Raw genomic sequence first — 8,898 nt, forward strand, 5'->3', positions numbered from 1 at the left:
AGTCTACAACGTTTTGTTTAGGTGTGAGAGCCAAAATGAACTTTTTATGGCTTTAAATGCGTTTTCAGCCTGATTGTGCACTTTAGGTGAAAATGTCAAAATCTTCAAAATGAGCATAAGCACAATGAAATTAATGCTGGAATCATCTTCAGGATGCTAGAATACACTAAATACAGCAAAAATTTTGAGTCTACAACGTTTAGTTTAGGTGTGAGAGCCAAAATGAACTTTTTATTGCTTTAAACGCGTTTTCAGCCCCTGATTGTACACTTAAGGTGAAAATGTCAAAATCTTCAAAATGAGCATAAGCACGATGAAATTAATGCTGGAATCATCTTCAGGATGCTAGAATACACTAAATACAGCAAAAATTTTGAGTCTACAACGTTTAGTTTAGGTGTGAGAGCCAAAATGAACTTTTTATTGCTTTAAACGCGTTTTCAGCCTGATTGTGCACTTTAGGTGAAAATGTCAAAATCCTAAAAATGAGCATAAGCACAATGAAATTAATGCTGGAATCATCTTCAGGATGCTAGAATACACTAAATACAGCAAAAATGTTGAGTCTACAACGTTTTGTTTAGGTGTGAGAGCCAAAATGAACTTTTTATGGCTTTAAATGCGTTTTCAGCCTGATTGTGCACTTTAGGTGAAAATGTCAAAATCTTCAAAATGAGCATAAGCACAATGAAATTAATGCTGGAATCATCTTCAGGATGCTAGAATACACTAAATACAGCAAAAATTTTGAGTCTACAACGTTTAGTTTAGGTGTGAGAGCCAAAATGAACTTTTTATTGCTTTAAACGCGTTTTCAGCCTGATTGTGCACTTTAGGTGAAAATGTCAAAATCTTAAAAATGAGCATAAGCACAATGAAATTAATGCTGGAATCATCTTCAGGATGCTAGAATACACTAAATACAGCAAAAATTTTGAGTCTACAACGTTTAGTTTAGGTGTGAGAGCCAAAATGAACTTTTTATTGCTTTAAACGCGTTTTCAGCCTGATTGTGCACTTTAGGTGAAAATGTCAAAATCATAAAAATGAGCATAAGCACAATGAAATTAATGCTGGAATCATCTTCAGGATGCTAGAATACACTAAATACAGCAAAAATTTTGAGTCTACAACGTTTAGTTTAGGTGTGAGAGCCAAAATGAACTTTTTATTGCTTTAAACGCGTTTTCAGCCCCTGATTGTACACTTAAGGTGAAAATGTCAAAATCTTAAAAATGAGCATAAGCACAATGAAATTAATGCTGGAATCATCTTCAGGATGCTAGAATACACTAAATACAGCAAAAATGTTGAGTCTACAACGTTTTGTTTAGGTGTGAGAGCCAAAATGAACTTTTTATGGCTTTAAATGCGTTTTCAGCCTGATTGTGCACTTTAGGTGAAAATGTCAAAATCTTCAAAATGAGCATAAGCACAATGAAATTAATGCTGGAATCATCTTCAGGATGCTAGAATACACTAAATACAGCAAAAATTTTGAGTCTACAACGTTTAGTTTAGGTGTGAGAGCCAAAATGAACTTTTTATTGCTTTAAACGCGTTTTCAGCCCCTGATTGTACACTTAAGGTGAAAATGTCAAAATCTTAAAAATGAGCATAAGCACAATGAAATTAATGCTGGAATCATCTTCAGGATGCTAGAATACACTAAATACAGCAAAAATTTTGAGTCTACAACGTTTAGTTTAGGTGTGAGAGCCAAAATGAACTTTTTATTGCTTTAAACGCGTTTTCAGCCTGATTGTGCACTTTAGGTGAAAATGTCAAAATCTTAAAATTGAGCATAAGCACAATGAAATTAATGCTGGAATCATCTTCAGGATGCTAGAATACACTAAATACAGCAAAAATTTTGAGTCTACAAGGTTTAGTTTAGGTGTGAGAGCCAAAATGAACTTTTTATTGCTTTAAACGCGTTTTCAGCCCCTGATTGTACACTTTAGGTGAAAATGTCAAAATCTTCAAAATGAGCATAAGCACGATGAAATTAATGCTGGAATCATCTTCAGGATGCTAGAATACACTAAATACAGCAAAAATTTTGAGTCTACAACGTTTAGTTTAGGTGTGAGAGCCAAAATGAACTTTTTATTGCTTTAAACGCGTTTTCAGCACCTGATTGTACACTTAAGGTGAAAATGTCAAAATCTTCAAAATGAGCATAAGCACAATGAAATTAATGCTGGAATCATCTTCAGGATGCTAGAATACACTAAATACAGCAAAAATGTTGAGTCTACAACGTTTTGTTTAGGTGTGAGAGCCAAAATGAACTTTTTATGGCTTTAAATGCGTTTTCAGCCTGATTGTGCACTTTAGGTGAAAATGTCAAAATCTTCAAAATGAGCATAAGCACAATGAAATTAATGCTGGAATCATCTTCAGGATGCTAGAATACACTAAATACAGCAAAAATTTTGAGTCTACAACGTTTAGTTTAGGTGTGAGAGCCAAAATGAACTTTTTATTGCTTTAAACGCGTTTTCAGCCTGATTGTGCACTTTAGGTGAAAATGTCAAAATCTTAAAAATGAGCATAAGCACAATGAAATTAATGCCTTAATCATCTTCAGGATGCTAGAATACACTAAATACAGCAAAAATTTTGAGTCTACAACGTTTAGTTTAGGTGTGAGAGCCAAAATGAACTTTTTATTGCTTTAAACGCGTTTTCAGCCCCTGATTGTACACTTAAGGTGAAAATGTCAAAATCTTCAAAATGAGCATAAGCACAATGAAATTAATGCTGGAATCATCTTCAGGATGCTAGAATACACTAAATACAGCAAAAATTTTGAGTCTACAACGTTTAGTTTAGGTGTGAGAGCCAAAATGAACTTTTTATTGCTTTAAACGCGTTTTCAGCCTGATTGTGCACTTTAGGTGAAAATGTCAAAATCTTAAAATTGAGCATAAGCACAATGAAATTAATGCTGGAATCATCTTCAGGATGCTAGAATACACTAAATACAGCAAAATTTTTGAGTCTACAACGTTTAGTTTAGGTGTGAGAGCCAAAATGAACTTTTTATTGCTTTAAACGCGTTTTCAGCCTGATTGTGCACTTTAGGTGAAAATGTCAAAATCTTAAAAATGAGCATAAGCACAATGAAATTAATGCTGGAATCATCTTCAGGATGCTAGAATACACTAAATACAGCAAAAATTTTGAGTCTACAACGTTTAGTTTAGGTGTGAGAGCCAAAATGAACTTTTTATTGCTTTAAACGCGTTTTCAGCCCCTGATTGTACACTTAAGGTGAAAATGTCAAAATCTTCAAAATGAGCATAAGCACAATGAAATTAATGCTGGAATCATCTTCAGGATGCTAGAATACACTAAATACAGCAAAAATTTTGAGTCTACAACGTTTAGTTTAGGTGTGAGAGCCAAAATGAACTTTTTATTGCTTTAAACGCGTTTTCAGCCTGATTGTGCACTTTAGGTGAAAATGTCAAAATCTTAAAATTGAGCATAAGCACAATGAAATTAATGCTGGAATCATCTTCAGGATGCTAGAATACACTAAATACAGCAAAATTTTTGAGTCTACAACGTTTAGTTTAGGTGTGAGAGCCAAAATGAACTTTTTATTGCTTTAAACGCGTTTTCAGCCCCTGATTGTACACTTAAGGTGAAAATGTCAAAATCTTCAAAATGAGCATAAGCACAATGAAATTAATGCTGGAATCATCTTCAGGATGCTAGAATACACTAAATACAGCAAAAATGTTGAGTCTACAACGTTTTGTTTAGGTGTGAGAGCCAAAATGAACTTTTTATGGCTTTAAATGCGTTTTCAGCCTGATTGTGCACTTTAGGTGAAAATGTCAAAATCTTCAAAATGAGCATAAGCACAATGAAATTAATGCTGGAATCATCTTCAGGATGCTAGAATACACTAAATACAGCAAAAATGTTGAGTCTACAACGTTTTGTTTAGGTGTGAGAGCCAAAATGAACTTTTTATGGCTTTAAATGCGTTTTCAGCCCCTGATTGTACACTTAAGGTGAAAATGTCAAAATCTTCAAAATGAGCATAAGCACAATGAAATTAATGCTGGAATCATCTTCAGGATGCTAGAATACACTAAATACAGCAAAAATGTTGAGTCTACAACGTTTAGTTTAGGTGTGAGAGCCAAAATGAACTTTTTATTGCTTTAAACGCGTTTTCAGCCTGATTGTGCACTTTAGATGAAAATGTCAAAATCTTAAAATTGAGCATAAGCACAATGAAATTAATGCTGGAATCATCTTCAGGATGCTAGAATACACTAAATACAGCAAAAATTTTGAGTCTACAACGTTTAGTTTAGGTGTGAGAGCCAAAATGAACTTTTTATTGCTTTAAACGCGTTTTCAGCCCCTGATTGTACACTTAAGGTGAAAATGTCAAAAAATTCAAAATGAGCATAAGCACAATGAAATTAATGCTGGAATCATCTTCAGGATGCTAGAATACACTAAATACAGCAAAAATGTTGAGTCTACAACGTTTTGTTTAGGTGTGAGAGCCAAAATGAACTTTTTATTGCTTTAAACGCGTTTTCAGCCCCTGATTGTACACTTAAGGTGAAAATGTCAAAATCTTAAAAATGAGCATAAGCACAATGAAATTAATGCTGGAATCATCTTCAGGATGCTAGAATACACTAAATACAGCAAAAATGTTGAGTCTACAACGTTTTGTTTAGGTGTGAGAGCCAAAATGAACTTTTTATGGCTTTAAATGCGTTTTCAGCCTGATTGTGCACTTTAGGTGAAAATGTCAAAATCTTCAAAATGAGCATAAGCACAATGAAATTAATGCTGGAATCATCTTCAGGATGCTAGAATACACTAAATACAGCAAAAAATTTGAGTCTACAACGTTTAGTTTAGGTGTGAGAGCCAAAATGAACTTTTTATTGCTTTAAACGCGTTTTCAGCCCCTGATTGTACACTTAAGGTGAAAATGTCAAAATCTTCAAAATGAGCATAAGCACAATGAAATTAATGCTGGAATCATCTTCAGGATGCTAGAATACACTAAATACAGCAAAAATGTTGAGTCTACAACGTTTTGTTTAGGTGTGAGAGCCAAAATGAACTTTTTATGGCTTTAAATGCGTTTTCAGCCTGATTGTGCACTTTAGGTGAAAATGTCAAAATCTTCAAAATGAGCATAAGCACAATGAAATTAATGCTGGAATCATCTTCAGGATGCTAGAATACACTAAATACAGCAAAAATTTTGAGTCTACAACGTTTAGTTTAGGTGTGAGAGCCAAAATGAACTTTTTATTGCTTTAAACGCGTTTTCAGCCTGATTGTGCACTTTAGGTGAAAATGTCAAAATCTTAAAAATGAGCATAAGCACAATGAAATTAATGCTGGAATCATCTTCAGGATGCTAGAATACACTAAATACAGCAAAAATTTTGAGTCTACAACGTTTAGTTTAGGTGTGAGAGCCAAAATGAACTTTTTATTGCTTTAAACGCGTTTTCAGCCCCTGATTGTACACTTAAGGTGAAAATGTCAAAATCTTCAAAATGAGCATAAGCACAATGAAATTAATGCTGGAATCATCTTCAGGATGCTAGAATACACTAAATACAGCAAAAATTTTGAGTCTACAACGTTTAGTTTAGGTGTGAGAGCCAAAATGAACTTTTTATTGCTTTAAACGCGTTTTCAGCCTGATTGTGCACTTTAGGTGAAAATGTCAAAATCTTAAAATTGAGCATAAGCACAATGAAATTAATGCTGGAATCATCTTCAGGATGCTAGAATACACTAAATACAGCAAAATTTTTGAGTCTACAACGTTTAGTTTAGGTGTGAGAGCCAAAATGAACTTTTTATTGCTTTAAACGCGTTTTCAGCCCCTGACTGTACACTTAAGGTGAAAATGTCAAAATCTTCAAAATGAGCATAAGCACAATGAAATTAATGCTGGAATCATCTTCAGGATGCTAGAATACACTAAATACAGCAAAAATGTTGAGTCTACAACGTTTTGTTTAAGTGTGAGAGCCAAAATGAACTTTTTATGGCTTTAAATGCGTTTTCAGCCTGATTGTGCACTTTAGGTGAAAATGTCAAAATCTTCAAAATGAGCATAAGCACAATGAAATTAATGCTGGAATCATCTTCAGGATGCTAGAATACACTAAATACAGCAAAAATGTTGAGTCTACAACGTTTTGTTTAGTTGTGAGAGCCAAAATGAACTTTTTATGGCTTTAAATGCGTTTTCAGCCCCTGATTGTACACTTAAGGTGAAAATGTCAAAATCTTCAAAATGAGCATAAGCACAATGAAATTAATGCTGGAATCATCTTCAGGATGCTAGAATACACTAAATACAGCAAAAATTTTGAGTCTACAACGTTTAGTTTAGGTGTGAGAGCCAAAATGAACTTTTTATTGCTTTAAACGCGTTTTCAGCCTGATTGTGCACTTTAGTTGAAAATGTCAAAATCTTAAAATTGAGCATAAGCACAATGAAATTAATGCTGGAATCATCTTCAGGATGCTAGAATACACTAAATACAGCAAAAATTTTGAGTCTACAACGTTTAGTTTAGGTGTGAGAGCCAAAATGAACTTTTTATTGCTTTAAACGCGTTTTCAGCCCCTGATTGTACACTTAAGGTGAAAATGTCAAAATCTTCAAAATGAGCATAAGCACAATGAAATTAATGCTGGAATCATCTTCAGGATGCTAGAATACACTAAATACAGCAAAAATGTTGAGTCTACAACGTTTTGTTTAGGTGTGAGAGCCAAAATGAACTTTTTATGGCTTTAAATGCGTTTTCAGCCTGATTGTGCACTTTAGGTGAAAATGTCAAAATCTTCAAAATGAGCATAAGCACAATGAAATTAATGCTGGAATCATCTTCAGGATGCTAGAATACACTAAATACAGCAAAAATTTTGAGTCTACAACGTTTAGTTTAGGTGTGAGAGCCAAAATGAACTTTTTATTGCTTTAAACGCGTTTTCAGCCTGATTGTGCACTTTAGGTGAAAATGTCAAAATCTTAAAAATGAGCATAAGCACAATGAAATTAATGCTGGAATCATCTTCAGGATGCTAGAATACACTAAATACAGCAAAAATTTTGAGTCTACAACGTTTAGTTTAGGTGTGAGAGCCAAAATGAACTTTTTATTGCTTTAAACGCGTTTTCAGCCCCTGATTGTACACTTAAGGTGAAAATGTCAAAATCTTCAAAATGAGCATAAGCACAATGAAATTAATGCTGGAATCATCTTCAGGATGCTAGAATACACTAAATACAGCAAAAATTTTGAGTCTACAACGTTTAGTTTAGGTGTGAGAGCCAAAATAAACTTTTTATTGCTTTAAACGCGTTTTCAGCCTGATTGTGCACTTTAGGTGAAAATGTCAAAATCTTAAAATTGAGCATAAGCACAATGAAATTAATGCTGGAATCATCTTCAGGATGCTAGAATACACTAAATACAGCAAAATTTTTGAGTCTACAACGTTTAGTTTAGGTGTGAGAGCCAAAATGAACTTTTTATTGCTTTAAACGCGTTTTCAGCCTGATTGTGCACTTTAGGTGAAAATGTCAAAATCTTAAAAATGAGCATAAGCACAATGAAATTAATGCTGGAATCATCTTCAGGATGCTAGAATACACTAAATACAGCAAAAATTTTGAGTCTACAACGTTTAGTTTAGGTGTGAGAGCCAAAATGAACTTTTTATTGCTTTAAACGCGTTTTCAGCCCCTGATTGTACACTTAAGGTGAAAATGTCAAAATCTTCAAAATGAGCATAAGCACAATGAAATTAATGCTGGAATCATCTTCAGGATGCTAGAATACACTAAATACAGCAAAAATTTTGAGTCTACAACGTTTAGTTTAGGTGTGAGAGCCAAAATGAACTTTTTATTGCTTTAAACGCGTTTTCAGCCTGATTGTGCACTTTAGGTGAAAATGTCAAAATCTTAAAATTGAGCATAAGCACAATGAAATTAATGCTGGAATCATCTTCAGGATGCTAGAATACACTAAATACAGCAAAATTTTTGAGTCTACAACGTTTAGTTTAGGTGTGAGAGCCAAAATGAACTTTTTATTGCTTTAAACGCGTTTTCAGCCCCTGACTGTACACTTAAGGTGAAAATGTCAAAATCTTCAAAATGAGCATAAGCACAATGAAATTAATGCTGGAATCATCTTCAGGATGCTAGAATACACTAAATACAGCAAAAATGTTGAGTCTACAACGTTTTGTTTAAGTGTGAGAGCCAAAATGAACTTTTTATGGCTTTAAATGCGTTTTCAGCCTGATTGTGCACTTTAGGTGAAAATGTCAAAATCTTCAAAATGAGCATAAGCACAATGAAATTAATGCTGGAATCATCTTCAGGATGCTAGAATACACTAAATACAGCAAAAATGTTGAGTCTACAACGTTTTGTTTAGTTGTGAGAGCCAAAATGAACTTTTTATGGCTTTAAATGCGTTTTCAGCCCCTGATTGTACACTTAAGGTGAAAATGTCAAAATCTTCAAAATGAGCATAAGCACAATGAAATTAATGCTGGAATCATCTTCAGGATGCTAGAATACACTAAATACAGCAAAAATTTTGAGTCTACAACGTTTAGTTTCGGTGTGAGAGCCAAAATGAACTTTTTATTGCTTTAAACGCGTTTTCAGCCTGATTGTGCACTTTAGGTGAAAATGTCAAAATCTTAAAATTGAGCATAAGCACAATGAAATTAATGCTGGAATCATCTTCAGGATGCTAGAATACACTAAATACAGCAAAAATTTTGAGTCTACAACGTTTAGTTTAGGTGTGAGAGCCAAAATGAACTTTTTATTGCTTTAAACGCGTTTTCAGC

Source organism: Vanacampus margaritifer, unplaced genomic scaffold, assembly GCF_051991255.1.
Source record: "Vanacampus margaritifer isolate UIUO_Vmar unplaced genomic scaffold, RoL_Vmar_1.0 HiC_scaffold_21, whole genome shotgun sequence".
Classification (NCBI taxonomy): domain Eukaryota; kingdom Metazoa; phylum Chordata; class Actinopteri; order Syngnathiformes; family Syngnathidae; genus Vanacampus; species Vanacampus margaritifer.